Here is a 14,612-nt window from a genome sequence, read left to right as displayed (position 1 = left end):
GTTTTTTCAGCATTTCACAGAATAGGGAAGCATTCAGACGTTTTGCTGGCATTAATCATCAAAATATTCTGAGCCTTCTCTTCTTCTTTTGAACTAAATGCAGATTCAACTAAAATGATATTTTAAAATAAATAAGTTGAGGTCTTTGTACAGTTACACCTTTTTCTTTTGGACAGTTGCCGTATTTTATGACTTTCCTCTTTGAGTTCTGCAAGTTGATTTTCAGCCCTACAGTCTTGGTGCTTACCTTTTTTCCTTGTGTGTGTGGCAGCTGCCTCTTTCCCTGACCCTCGTCCTTCCTTCCTCTAGTGCCTGTTGCCACTGTTCCCCCCCCCAGCTACACATACACTCAGGCATGTGCACGCATGCACTCCTACACATAATGTGTCATTCTGGGCCTTTGTTACTTTGTTGCAGAAGACTAAATGATGCTAAGTTAAAATACATATTCATAAATGAACATGAGCTTGAAATGTCACAAACATTTAAATCTAGATGAGGAAAGGTGGAAATAAAAACAAGATCCTTTCCATCTACTTCTATGCATTTAAAAAGCCTAAAGTTAGCCTGGGTTCTATTTCACAGAAAAGAAATTTGTATTACCTAACTTCTTTATGTACTTATTTAAAAAAAATTATGTTTCCCCAAACCATACTAAGTATAAGATGGTGTGGTATTCAGAATTAGTTTTAGAAGGAGGAAATTAAAGTGGGTCTTCAGGTTCAATTACCGAACATGATAAGAAGTAAAATTTTCATCCTTAGTGGTGCTGTGATGTCTGTTAGAGAATTCTCCACCCACAAATTGTTATTAGGAGGATATCGTTCCTGTTGGCCTGTTTTCTTTGATCTGCCATGCACCATGCACATTGGTCAGAGGCCTCATTTGTTTCCTGAACACAGTTGAGCACCTAGACTTACTGTGAAATCCCGCAGATGTCTTTCTCTGAACCTTTGTCTGTTCTACCTGTATTGCTGAGTTTCCCCAAATCCTTTTGAACTAAAATGAGATTCTAGCAAAGCACTCTGAGCTGCTTTGGAGGAAAAGTGATAGATTTTTGCAGCTTTTGAAGCCACTTACATTGAGTATGTTCTTTCTCTCTTCTCCTCCAAGTAGCCTACACAGAAATGCAATATATTTTTTTTTTTACAAACCAGGCTACGATCAAAAGCAAACGTTATGCCTTTTCCTTTAATACACACATGGTGCTCACTCTCTTTGATGTGTTCCCCATTCAGGGTCTGTTAGGAAAACATGACTCCTCGTCCAAGTGCATGCCACTCTTCTTTAATGCAATGTGCTTCATCGCTGGGAACAAGCAAGGGCTATTTCTGAACCTGCAGCTGCTCCTCATCTTCACATGAGCAGCAGTGTTTTCCTCCATGTGATAACATTTAACCCCTCCCGTTGGGTTGCATCTTGTCATTTTCTGGCCTCGAGCAGCTTTCACCTCTTCTGGGTCTTTCACCTGCAATCATGCATGGTCCTTTCAATCAGAATTCCTTGATTCAGCTCTGATTTGCCTTTGTCTTTTATTAGGGCGCATGAAGTCTTACCCAGCTTTCTCCGTGCAGCAGCCTTATCCCTACTCCTCCTCTTCCCCAACCTCACAATTAGTTCAATGTCTGTAACTTGAGCTGCTTACTCACCACCTGGAGATTTTATAGTCTTTGTCTTCTTCTCAAGAACAATCCTTTCCCCCCTTAGCCAGCCCCTATAATATACTCCCTCCTACATTTGAGCCAGTATTCCTTTCTCCTTTCATTGTACTTTTGAAAAATCTACATTCTGTTTTCCTGGATGGAATGTGTTTGTTCTCACGATTCAACTCAATCTATAGTTATAATCTCTGATCCACACTGCTATTCTTTTCACAGACAAATAGATCTTCTGTCCCATAAACCTCTAATGAAGTGTATAGCCTACATTTATTCTTTTTTCCTCTTATTCTCTCTTTGTGTATATGCTTGCATCTGCAGACTTGACTTAGGCCTATGGATCTGTTGGTGTTTTCTGTGTTCTCTCATTTTCCCTGCTCTGCTCCCTACTATTGGTAGTCAAATCCTGCATTCTCCTGCACTCTGACAGCCTGGCCACACTCACCATCATCATCATCATCATCATCATTATTGATCAGATTAATATTTCTCAGCCCCTACTTTCACTGCATTGCTCCCATAACCTAGGATCTGGGTGGCTCTGAAGGCTTGGGACTCTCAGCCTGGCGCTCTGTGATCGGACCCCACCACACCTAGCCCAGTACCTCAGTGTGGTCTCGCGAGTCCTCCCATCCCACCAATACGGTCTGGGTCCTCGCTAATATTGTTTAACCTCTGCCTCTCCGTAGCTTATCTTGATTGTTCTAGCCTCTGAACTCTGGTTGTTCGTGTGATATTTATTACAGGTCCACAATCTATTGTCTACCTTTCTAAAAATCTCTGAGCACCTGAAGTTTTTCCTAACTCATTTTGCATCAAAATCTGACCTATACTGCTGACTCTCATGTGGTTATACGTAGTCACTTCTTTCTTCACTTAATGTGAATACTCATTTTCCACTGCAGAAGTATTTATATGTTTGATTATGAAGTTGTATACCAGACCCTGCTGGAGATGTTTTATAAATATATGAAATAAGTACCTATCACATTTCTGCAAATCTGAAAAGTTCCGAATTCCAAAATACATCTGTTCCTAAAAGTTTTAGATAAGAAATTGTGGACCTGTAGTGATTTGGGCATATAATCAGATCAGATCACCAGGTGGTTATATGCACACAGTGTGCTGGATACCATGGTAGGAAGGTAGGCTTCCCACTTTTAAGGAGCTTGCATTCAAACTGCCATGCTTTGTTGTTTAACTGTTTGGAAGAGAAGCCATATGAAACAAGACAAAATTGCTGGAGAGAAGGGGCCCCTGAGTTCTTTTGCATCTCCATTAGTAGAGTATTGCTGATGATGAGGTTATTTCAGAAGACAGACTATTAATTTCTGGTCCATTTAGAGGAGATTAAGTTCATCTCTGTAGAGTTCCATTCTCATAGAGAGCAGAACCAAAAAATTTCCCATCAGATCTCAAGCCAGATGTCCCAAGCATGGTGGCACTTCTCAGAAATGCTGTCTGAGCTAACTAACTGCACGGGACTGAGGAAAGGGCTGCTGTGGCTTGAGTGGCACCTTCCAATCGTTCCTAAGGAAGGCTTTCTAGATGTGATCAATTCCAGCCAGGGTCATCCTCAGCCTAAGGCCATTCCAGCTGGGGTAAGGCATAGATAACGTATGTCACCTTAAATACTGTTAATATTTAATTAATCTACATGCTTTTGAATTGATATTTTTAAGATTTTATTCATTTTCTACTGTAGCCCCGAAAGTCCGCATTTAGTTCTTTGTTTTAAATAATAGAAATGTTCATGTCATAGCAGAATGACTGATTCCCCTCACTATCAAGTGAAGGAGTGTCATCTTGCAGTGGCATTTATGAATCCCAGACTAAGTAGATGACCTCTTGTTTATAGTTGTTAGCCAATTGTAGCAGCTAATAGGAAATACTCAACCTCTGTTTGGCCATTTAAATTATGTGTGCATGAAGAGAAAGTGCTATTTTAACTGTTGTTTAGTTTTAGTAAGCCATGTTTCTTGCCTCTTAGAGGAGTAGCATCTAATATGAGCATATCACCATGTAAACCTTCAATACTGACACTGTAGGGTAAATTGAAGACATAAAAAAGATCTTTGACTCATTTTATTAGCTAAGCAACTTATCTCCACTGGAAGGATTCCCTTCCTCTTGTATCATCTGCCTCACTTTCCTCCTCAGACCACTGACCCTCTGAACCTTCATTCCAGTCCCTGATGCATCCTGGTTGTGCTTAACTTGTGAGCTGGAGTCCAGCCCAAGCTGCCTTCATGCAAGTCGCTTAAGACTTCAGTGTCTGGATGCAGGGAATTGCCAAATGGATTACAGTCACTTCTCTAATTCAAACAAAACTGCCTACTTTGGGGTTTATATTTACAAAATTGGTGTCCCTGAAGGTTAATGTTAGCTTTCCAGAGTGGGTGATTCCTCTTTCTTTCTTTCTGCTTTACTGTTATTAGGTTATCTTCCTTCAGAATGAGAAATAGTGTATGCCGTCTATATTTTCTTTTTTCCCTTCAGGAAAATGGTGAAAAATACCATTCAATTAAATTTAAGACCCCAAAGAAAAATACATGTAATTATTAACTAAATATGTTCAAGGAATTCCTTAGATGGTTTGTGGAATAGTATCCATTAAGCAAATGGATAAAGACCTTTCCATATTTCATTTTCTACCTTTTAGTTACATCCTCAATAGAAAAAGTAGATTATTGGTAAAGGAAATGATTCCTGTATTATCTCATCTTTCAACAGGAAGGAACATAAGGGTAGTGGTGTTCTATGTTTTGTATATTGCCTTTTGTTTCACCATCTAAAATATCTTTAGTATTAAAGATTTTAGGAGGCTCTTTTTAGTTTTTTTTTATCCTTTTTGCTAACAATAACATAAATTATTAACCACAGAGAAATTCTTACCAGAATATCTTTTTCCAGGGCTATGAGTTAAGGAACTTAGATGCTGAATTAAATATGAGATTTGGGAAGGTCCATATTAATAGTATCTAGAGAAATTAGAGGTTGGATCTTATTTTAGCGTGTAAAATTTTGACCGTTGCAACAACTGAGCCAGAAATGGGATGATTTTTGTCATGTTTTCTCCAAGGTAGTACATGGTAGTATGATGAATCATATTTTTGCACGTCTTAGAGTACAATTTTGCATGGCTTGAAGTACAATACTGTGCTTGACACAGAAGAGGCAATTAACGTCTTTTTTGAGGGTGTTTGGGTATGTGGATGAAGTTACATTAACAGCGCTGAACTAAAGGTTTACCTTGTGGTCTCTTTTGGAGATAAAGTGGTATGAGTGGGTAATCTGGTACAGGATTAGGACAAGGGGTTGAAGAGTAAAGATGCCCATTGTGACAAGGACAGCATAGCATTCTGATGTTAAAATGTGAAGGTATTTATTAGTTGCATAAAATGGCACCTATGAATGCATAATCATTTGATTTGTGCCCTGGAAATGGGTAGGTTTATGATTGGGGACATCTTAGCATTATATATAGATGTCTAGTTTGCTTGCAAATAATTTTACATCACCTTTATCATCTGTCTGCTTTAACTGGATACTTTGCATATATATTTACAATTTAGGTGAAGTATCACTTTCTTGTGTATTTTAATGTGAGGATTAAGTGAGACCAAAACCGAGATAAGAAATTTCATTAAAACGTGTCATATCAAATTTCACTTTGAAAAATTAAAATCTAGAATGTATACTCAGTAGAAGTAATAAATTTTATTTACCAATGATAGGAAGGAGCACTGTCCTCCTTTGGGATAAGACAACGTTTTCAGCAACAACTAGGCTGTTGTAATTCTATGGTGACTTGAGAAAAATCCAATGCTACCTTGTGGGATAAAATATCTAATCTTATAAATAAACCATGGTTTAAGCCTACATTTGAAAAGTTTGCATTCAGGGCATTCTGTAGTCATTTCTTCTTGTAACTGTCTCATTGCAATCTTTAATATTATAAATTAGGGGACTAGACATTACATTTTAAGGTACTAACTGTATCACTGCAGGGTATAAACAAACAATAAAACAGGAGGGAAAATGCCCTCTAAATTGATTTTTTTAAAGTATTATCCAATGGCAAATGACCATGTGTTCAGCCCTGGGCTGGGGCAGATAAAAACACTCTGAGAGGCTGAAACTGCTCAAGAAAAGCCTTGCCTTTGTTTTCCTTTAGCTGAGGCTGGAGCTCAAGCAGGAGGTGCAGTAACTTAGGCCATAGCTGCTCTTTGACCAGTTCAGATAACTCAGGGCAGATGGCAAAGCTGGCAAGTGTGGAGTATCACCAGTCTGTCTACTCAGTGTTATGCCTTCTCCCCTCTCAAATGCTCATTGTCTTCCTGCTTTTCAGTCCTCTTGTGCAGTTAAATTAGGAAGAGATTGGATATACTCAAGATAGGCAGTCTTGTGTGATGGTTTAAGGTACAGACTTTGGAATTACATAAACATGAGTTTGAATCTTAGCTCTATGAACTTGGGAACGTTGCTTCTTCCCTCTAAGCCTCAGCTTCCTCATCTTTATTATGTGAACAGCAATAACATTACCTCAAGCAGATAGTATAAGAATATGAGCACATCTAAAGCATCTTGTACAACGCCTACCTTATGGGGCAGGGAGTAGAAGAGTCTGTCCTTACAAGCTACAATTGTTCTTTTGCCTAAGCTGTGCCTAATAATGTCTGTTTTAACCATGTTGGCATTATTGAGCCAGCTTCTATGCTCCCTTTCTCTCTGACTTCCTTTAATCCAGACCCCCTCCTCCAGCCTTTCTTTACAAGATTCCTGAGTAGCAAAGATCTAGAACCTATTTTCATGGTGTTCACTCCCTTCTCAGGAACCATTTCAGATCTAACTGCCTTGTTCCTTACAGTTAGGAATTCAGACACCAAGGTTTCCAGTCCAACTGTCACAGGTTTTCCAACATACTCCAGCTCCCAAGACCTCTGTGGGGATCACTGACTAAGAGTAGGAGTCAGAACAGGTCCCGTGCATGGATAGTACGTCAGCAAGTGTTCAGTGAGCATCTACTCTGTGATAGCCCATGTGAGGTTTAGGGGAAACCTCCTTGTCACCCTTTTAGGGGTTAACAGGAAAGGATTTTTAGGATGGGATGCACAGGCAGAACACAGAAGTGAACCTCACTTCTCAGACATTGGGAGAGAGCAGTTGGAAGCAAATTAATCTCAAGTCTTGTGAATAAGATCCAGGCAGACCTTATACATTTAACCTGTATAATGTGCTGTGGCAATCTGCATTGATTATGATTGATTGTAGATACCAGAGAACTAAGAATTAACTGAAAAATAATAAGGAAACATTTCTAAATCTAAAAGATAAAGGTTGATTAATAGCATAGTACCTCCCTTGACATTCGTAGAGGATACCTATATACCTGTTTTATAAAAGTCATATATAAGAGTTGAGAATAACAATGATACATTGAAAGGTGGATGTTGAGTGGTTGTTAAGCTCATTAACTAGCTAAATCACACTAGCCCATCACAAAAACCTCCTAGGTCTTGATTCAAAGTTGTGTCTCAACAAATTACAAAGTACAACCTGTCATAACCTTTTTAAACTCACTCATAAATGGTTAAAACCAGCAGTATTAAATTCATGAATGCCAGTGGTCTACTATAGTAATAAGAGATAGTCATGTGAATAGCTTACCCTTATGGGTAATTATCATGGAGAAATGAAACAATTATCTCATTAAACAAGTACCTAATTAATGTTGTAAATTTTACCTGATTAGAACACGATCTTTATAGTTGTTGCTCAGGCAATGTGGTCGGCCACTCTCACAACTATTTAAAAAAATGAAAGGGAAAATTGACCTTTGGTTCACAGTTTTAATAACGTTTTATAACTTCTTTCAGAGAGGTACTTAATAGATAGGAATGTAATATCTTTATGCCTTGAGGAATCCATACTTTGTGAATTATGTCTGGTAGCCATTTCTTTGTGTTACTCCTTCAGTGTGGTGAAATCATCTCTATAGATTAGGAACTCAGTCACTAGAACACAAATAAGCAGCTGGATTCTATAGCCGAGAAACTCCTGCATCAAGGACAATCTGTCACAAAGTATTTGTAGAGAATTTATATATGCATCATGACAGGTTCCAGACTATGTCATTGCTTCTCATTCTACACCACCTCCCCACACATGCTTCTCCAAAATGGAGTAACTATGATGAAATGGAAAGGTGTAGTTTTAATAAAACTTCTTTACTGAGGTGAATTTACACAATATTGTGCCCCATTTTAAGTGCACAGTTTGATAAGCTTTGCCAAATGTACACATTGATGTAAACACTACCCCAATCAAAAACATTTCTGTCACCTAAAAATTTTCGTACACACTCTCCACCACCACCACTTGCCCCCAGCCCCACACACCTCTCCTGCCTCAGGCAACCACTGATGTGATTTCTATCACAATGTATTAGTTAGGCCTTTTTTAAAGAACTTCACCTGAAGGGAATCACTGTGTGCTCCTTTGTCTCCAATTTCTTTTGTTTAGCATAATGCTTTTGAGATCCATGTTGTTGTATGAATAAATTTCTTTTCATTGCTGAGTAGTATCCCGTTTTATAAATAGTTTATAATTTGTTTATTCATTCAACTGTAGAGGACTGTTTTGGTTTAATGTTTTGGGATATTATGAATAAAAATCTTTAGTTTTCCTTTTTTATAATATCTTTGTCTGGTTTTGGTATCAGGGTGATGATAGTCTCATAAAAGAAGTTAGAAAATGTTCTCTTTTCTCTCATTTGCTGAAAGAATTTAAGAACACTATTAGTCCTTTAAATGATAGGATTTACTAGTGTTTCCATCTGGGCCTGGAGTTTCTCTATGGAAAGGATTTTCATTGTGTCTTTCAAGACATTTGTCCGTTTCATCTTGATTGTCAAAATTAATTGGCATCAGATTGTTCATAACACACCTTTTTTATCGTTCCAACTTTTATAAGATCAGTTATAATGTCGCCTTTTTCGTTTTAATATTGGTTTGTGTTTCTCTTTTTTTCTTGCTAGGATGTTTACAATTTTATTAGCTTTTCAAGAACCAGCTTTTGGTTTCATTAATTTTGTTCAATGTTTGTCCATTATTTATTTATTGATTTTTCACTCCTTATTATTTCTTTCTACTTCCTTTGGATTTAATTTGCTCTTCTTTTTTCAGCTTCTTAAAGAAGAATCTTAGATCCTTAATCTGAGATCTCTCTTCTTTCCTAATACAAGTATTTATAGCTATACATTTTTCTTTAAGTAGTTCTTTGAAATCCTGCAAAGTTTGGTATGTTATAATTTCATTATCATTCAATTCAAAATATTTTCTAAATTCCCGTGTTATTTCTTCTTTGGCCATTGAGTTATTTAGAAGTATGTTGTTTAATTTCCAAACATTTTGCAGTTTTCCAAATATGTTTTTATTATCAATTGCTCACTGATTCTGTTATGGTTAGAAAATATATCTGTAGAATTTAACTCCTTTTAAATATATTGAGATTTCTATTATTGCCCAGCATACAATCTATCTTACTGAATGTTCCGCGTGCACTGAAACCAATCTATGTTCTGCTGTTGTTGAGTGTGGTATTCTATGAATGTCAGTTAGGTCACGTTGGTTGATAGTATTAAGTCTTTACACATAATGATTTTCAGTTTACGTATCTACCAGTTTCTGAGACAGGAGTGTTATTTCCAACTATATTTGTGAACGTGCCTATTTCTCCTTTCAGTTAGTTATTCATGTGTTTTTGTAGCTCTCTGAGTGGGTACATAACACATTTAGGATTGTTACGTCCTGTCATTTTGATAAGTAGATCCTTTTATCATTATGAACAATTCTTCTTTATCTCTGGTAATTTTCCTTGTCCTGAAGTCATTCTGTCTGATATTAAGAAAGCTGCTCCAATTTTTAACCATTTTTTTATGATTTGTGTTTTTATGGTACATGTTTTCCATCCTCTGACTTTTAGACCATCTATATCTTTATATTTAAGATGCATTTCACATAGATAACATCTAGATGAGTATTGCTTTTAAAAAAGACTGGGTAAACCCAATCTGAAAATCCCTGGCTTTAATTCCTATGTTTAGTCTATTCTTATTTATATATTTATTGCTATGGTTGGGCTTAAGTTCACCATCTTGTTATTTGTTTTCTATTTGTTCCGTCAGTTCTTTGTTCCTTTCCTCCTCTTTTCTTGTCTTCTTTTAAATCAACTGAGTATTTTTAGTATTTTTTATCTCCTCTATTGAATTATTTAGCTATACCTATTTATTCTACTTTTTTAGTGATCTCTCTGGGGTTTAGTATATGCATTGTTAACTTAGCCCTGTCTGCCTTAATATAACATTATACTACTTCATGTATCATGTGAGAACCTTAACGTATACTTCTATTTCTTGCCCCCCTCCTTATTATTCTTATACATTTTATTTATGTCTTAGACTGTAATGTATCTTTTTTAAAACTTTAAAACTTCATGAAGTTTTGTTTGGAATCAATTTTCCTTAACTTGAAGAACTTTCCCATAACATTATTTATGGTATGGGTCTGCTGACAACTTCTCTTAGCTTTTGTTTGTCAGCAAATTTCTTTATTTCACCTTAACTTTTGAATATTTTTGTGGGATATAGAATTCTAGTTTGGCTTTATTTTTTCATTCAGTGCTTTAAAATTGTAGCTGCATCCTCTTCTGAACTTCTCGTTTTTTCTTTTTTTGTGTGAGGAAGATTGTCACTGAGCTAACATTGGTGCCAGTCTTCCTCTACTTTGTATATGGAATGCCACCAAAGCAGGGCTTGATGAGCGGTGTGTAGGTCCACGCCCAGGATCTGAACCCGTGAACCCTGGGCCACCAAAGCAGAGTGCTCAAACTTAACCACTACACCACTGGGCTGGCCCCCTGACCTTCATTTTTTTCAGACGAGGAGCCAGTGATAATTATCTTTGTTTCTCTAATATGTACTCTATCTTATTTTTTCCTCTGGCTACATCTTGGATTTTCTTTATCATTGGTTTTGAGCAATTTGATTTTGAAATGTGTTGGAGTAGTTTTCTTTGTGTTTACCGTGGTTGGGGTTCATTGAGCTTCTTAGAACTATAGGTTTATATTTTACATCAAATTTGGAAAATTTTAACAATTCTTTGAATATTTTTTCCTACCTTTCCTTCCTTTTGTGATTCCAATTATGCAAAAGGTAGATTTCTGGATATCATCCCACACATCTCTAATGCTATATTCAATTTTTTTCAACCTTTTCCCTTCTGTTCTTTGTATGGATAGTTTCTGTCTTCACGTGCACTGATCTGTTCTTTTGCAGAGTCTATTAAGGCCATGTAGTGACTTTTTTATTTCGAACATTGTATTTTTTCAGTTATAGAAGTTCTCTTTGGTTCTTTCTCATAGTTTTCAATTATCATATTCTCATATTTTCTTTTATATCCTTAAACATGTTTATAATAGCTGTTTCTAAATTCTTGTCTACTAATTCCATCATACTTGTCATTTCAAGGTTTGTTTCTATTGACTTATTTTTTTCCCTTGTTCAATGCATTTACTTGGATGCTGGGCATTGTGAATGTTACATTGTCAATCATTTGAATTTTGCTATCATTCCTTGGTAAGAGTTTGGTTATTTTCTGGCAGTCAATTAATTTACTTTAAGGTCAACTTGATATTCTGGAAGCTTCTTTTTAAGCTTTGTTAAGGTAGTTCTAGAATATTCTATCCTCTAGAGCTACTTTAGCCTTACTCCTAACGCATGACCCAGGGTCTTTCCTGAATGTCTGGTGTTCAATGAGAATTGTCCTTCTCTTTAGTACCCTGTCCCACGGACTACAGCCACCTCAGCTTGTTGGAAAGCTGAACTCTGTCTCCTCACCTCAGGCAGACCCTGTGCTCTTCTTGGGTTTTCCTTTTCCTGAATCAGCAGAAAAGTCAGGGCCATCAGAGGATCACTGTGTGTATGTGTGTTTGTGCACGTGTGTATATGTGTGCATGTGTTCCCATTCTCTGAAATCCCACTCCTTTGCAGCACAGTTTTCTAGTGTCTGAAAACAGTTGTTTCATATATTTTGTATAGATTTTGACTAATTTATGTCAGGAGGGCAAGTCTGGTATTAGTTCTCCATCATGACTGGAAGCAGAAGTAAAAATGTATCACTTGTCAGTATAAGGAAGCATCAGAGCAAGATGTGTCAATAGGATGAAACCCTTTAAAATGCCATGTGGGGGCATAATGGAAAGAAAGAGAGAATGCCAACAGATGCAGATGTTGTATAAAATAGACCAGGAAAAGGACACTGAAGGTTGTGGAGCAAGAACTCAGCTCAGAGAAAATGACTGGGTGTCCTGTGACCCAGTAATTCCAGAAACTTTTCTATTTAGAGTTTAATAGAAAGTAATTTCAACATGATTCCTAGGTATTAAGCTGAAACTCTGATGCAGGGAAAAAACAAAAGAAACATGATTCCCCCAGTCACCCGTGGAATTGAAAGAATAACAAAACCACAAATAGAAGCAAACTAAAAAGCAAGGAGTCACACCAAGTATTGTATTACCAAGGGTTCAGAGTTTCTTGACAGGTATAAGAGGGCAATGTGTAGTAATTTGCTCCATTTGTAAGAGACTGGCCAAGATTTTAGGTAGAATCAAAGTAATTCAGTAATATATTCATTATTCATGCATTCTTCATATAATCTATACTCTAAGGTTCTCTGGTTCCATAAAAAATAGTGAGCTCACATTAAAATATTTGATTATGTCTGGTATGCAGTGGAAAAGTTACCCAAGGATGTGACAGGGAAGCTTAGCAAATGCTTGAATTGGGAAGGCATCCGTGGAGGAGAGACCAATTACACACTAGGTGTGAGGGTGTAGGGTACTTGGTATATCTTCACTTACAGCCTTAGGCACTGAGGGAAGAGGAGGGCCTTCAGCAAGTAATGAGTTAGAGGTATCTTGTTAAGCTGAGGTTTCAAAAGGTAAGTTAAGGACCTTTTGTAATTTAAGAAATTGAGGTTTTAATAAATATTATCTTTTCATTTCTCTCTTAAGATGGCAGATGCTTGAACATGTTTGTATGCCAGGAGGAAGGAATCCATGGCAAAAAAAAAAGTAAGAGAGCAAGAGAGTTGAAAGTGAAGAGAGTAACATGGAAGTTCTTGTAGATGGGGGAGTGATGTGCAGTAATTAAAAGGAGTCTTGCTTTCTCCAGGCTTAAGAAAATTCTGGAAAAGACATATGTCAGTCGGGGCGAGGAATTAGAGGGAACATGTTAGGGAAAAGGTTGGGAAGGTGGGAGAGTATGTTTAAAAAGAACAATGTTTAAGATTTATAAATCACAACAAAAGAGTTGGGGCAAAAGTGATTGCCCCAAAGGTTGCCCCATGGTTCCAAGGAAGGAAGTACAGAGCATTTTGAGGATGAAATCATGAAACAAGATGGAAGACCAAAAGGACTCAGATTTGCTGATGGGGTTAATGGATCCAAATGGAACTCTCATTTGCAGTTTTTACATTGCCAGAGCAAGCAGAGTATCCAGAGTTACTGTAGACCTCCTGACAATAGCCACTTCAAATCTTGCTTCTGTCATCACCGAAAATAAATCTTAACAACTCGGAAAGCTCTGCTTATGGAATTTTAAAATATTATCTAAATGGAAACAGGTTAAGATATAATACATAGTAGAGAGTGGAGGTTTTGGTTTATTTATATGAGTCAGAGAAGGTAAAATATTTGTTAAGATAACATCCAATAACACTTGAAAAGCTAGTGTTGTTAGCACCTTGGAAGCCAGGAGTGAGAGTCTACGTGACTTTTCTAAGTCAGGAAAGTGAATATGGGTTGTAGCTCAATAGAAATTACTGCAAGATAGGCCCTGAAAGCAGGGAAATTGAAATATGTATTAGAGACTCAGAGCAGCCGGAAACTTTCTAGGAAAAAAATGCAAAAATAGTAGAATAATATATGCCGTGTATCCAAAAAGTATTATAGGTTGATTCAGTATTTATATATTAAGCACCAAACGTGAGGTGTTTATTATGCAAGACACTTTTCTACATACTGTGGTCATTAACTTCTTTTAAAAATCAGAATATGCGTGCTCGCTTCGGCAGCACATATACTAAAATTGGAACGATACAGAGACAATTAGCATGGCCCCTGTGCAAGGATGACATGCAAATTCGTGAAGTGTTCCATATTTAAAAAAAAAAAAATCAGAATATGCAACACTTTAGGTAGTTTATGGATTAGCAGAAAGAGAGCACGTGTACCCACTCACTGTTAAATTAAGTTCCTTATGTATCTTGTCAGAAATTGGATGGCCTCACAGTGCAGAGGCAAGCGCAACACACTTTTCCGTTGCCCCCATCCCTAATGCAGGCCTGTCCCTAGGATATATGGCACTCCTGTGTATCTAAACAATTTGAATAAATGCTCTATTACAAAACTCAAGAGGTCTTGTGAGGTATAGTGGTTACAGATGAAGGTTTATGATATTGCATAGAGAAGAAGAACTTAGGCTTTTGCTTGTTGTCCAGTAAGTGCCCATGAAGATCGTTCATAGTGTCCTGGCACCACTTCTTCCTGTTCAGGTCTAGGAACTCTCTCTTCTTGTCATTATTGTCAAATGTACCACTTTTGGCTAATTTTGTATCTCTTATCATGAGAAAAAGGTAACAATGCTATTATTACTCACAAAGCCATGGCTCTTTGAAGTCTCTTTATATTGAAACAAAATAGATTTTCCTGCCTCTATAATTCCCTGATGCTACTGATTTAATCCTGGTTGTATTGTTACTCATGACGCTGCATCATCCATCGTGTCCTCCCGGAATACTGGCTTCTAAGCACTCAAAGCTTGTTACTGTGTTTCGTTGATAATGATCAAATGCAAATCTTACCTAGAGTGCTCAGAAAAATTTATTTTCTGCT

At 37.1% G+C, this 14,612-nt stretch overlaps 1 protein-coding gene and 1 non-coding gene across 2 annotated transcripts in view; both read left to right on the top strand.

Annotated features, from left to right (window-relative positions):
* NECTIN3 (nectin cell adhesion molecule 3) overlaps window positions 1-14,612 on the top strand; it is a 135,444-nt gene that overhangs the window by 108,643 nt on the left and 12,189 nt on the right. The gene's annotated exons all lie outside the window — the stretch shown is intronic.
* Window positions 13,777-13,883, top strand: LOC139077156 (U6 spliceosomal RNA). Its single transcript, XR_011529496.1, has one exon. It is a non-coding gene; the product is annotated as a U6 spliceosomal RNA (small nuclear RNA).

The sequence above is a fragment of the Equus przewalskii genome, chromosome 18, assembly GCF_037783145.1.
Source record: "Equus przewalskii isolate Varuska chromosome 18, EquPr2, whole genome shotgun sequence".
Taxonomy (NCBI): Eukaryota; Metazoa; Chordata; class Mammalia; order Perissodactyla; family Equidae; genus Equus; species Equus przewalskii.
This window is presented reverse-complemented; position numbering and strand designations above follow the sequence as displayed.